This window comes from Octopus bimaculoides, chromosome 25, assembly GCF_046866305.1.
Source record: "Octopus bimaculoides isolate indiv1 chromosome 25, ASM4686630v1, whole genome shotgun sequence".
NCBI classification, from domain to species: Eukaryota; Metazoa; Mollusca; class Cephalopoda; order Octopoda; family Octopodidae; genus Octopus; species Octopus bimaculoides.
In genome coordinates this window covers 12,615,974-12,616,461 of record NC_142952.1, presented here as the reverse complement: position 1 = coordinate 12,616,461, position 488 = coordinate 12,615,974, and positions in this window count along the sequence as shown.

Genomic DNA, 488 nt, shown 5'->3' with positions numbered 1-488 from the left:
TAAGATAATGATACTTTTGTTGAGCTGGATCACCATGAAGATTGTGTGAAAGAATTGCATTGATATTGGAGCTGTGAATTCAAAGACCTATTTTAAACATAATAAACCCATCCCAAATGAGATATTTTGTTGCAAGGATATTCATCCCTGGAAAATAAACGGAAACTAGATGCAACACTATGTTCAACATTATAGTTTGTGCTACGATTTCATTTCTTCTCTCTGGATATATTCACTATGGATATATTTTAACACTCATCAGATCGTTGAGATACCTACCTGGGTCGTGTTACACAATTTCAAATCTCTTATCAACAGGCATAATCTTTTGACAAATAAGTTTTTTTTTTTTTTATATCTTGATTTTCATTTTACATTCCACCAGTTTATCTTCAGTGATACTGATTCTATTCCTATGGAATAATATCTTATTTCTACCAATTTGTGAAAACCTGTTTCCATTTTTGGAAAATTGTAGAATTGAAAAA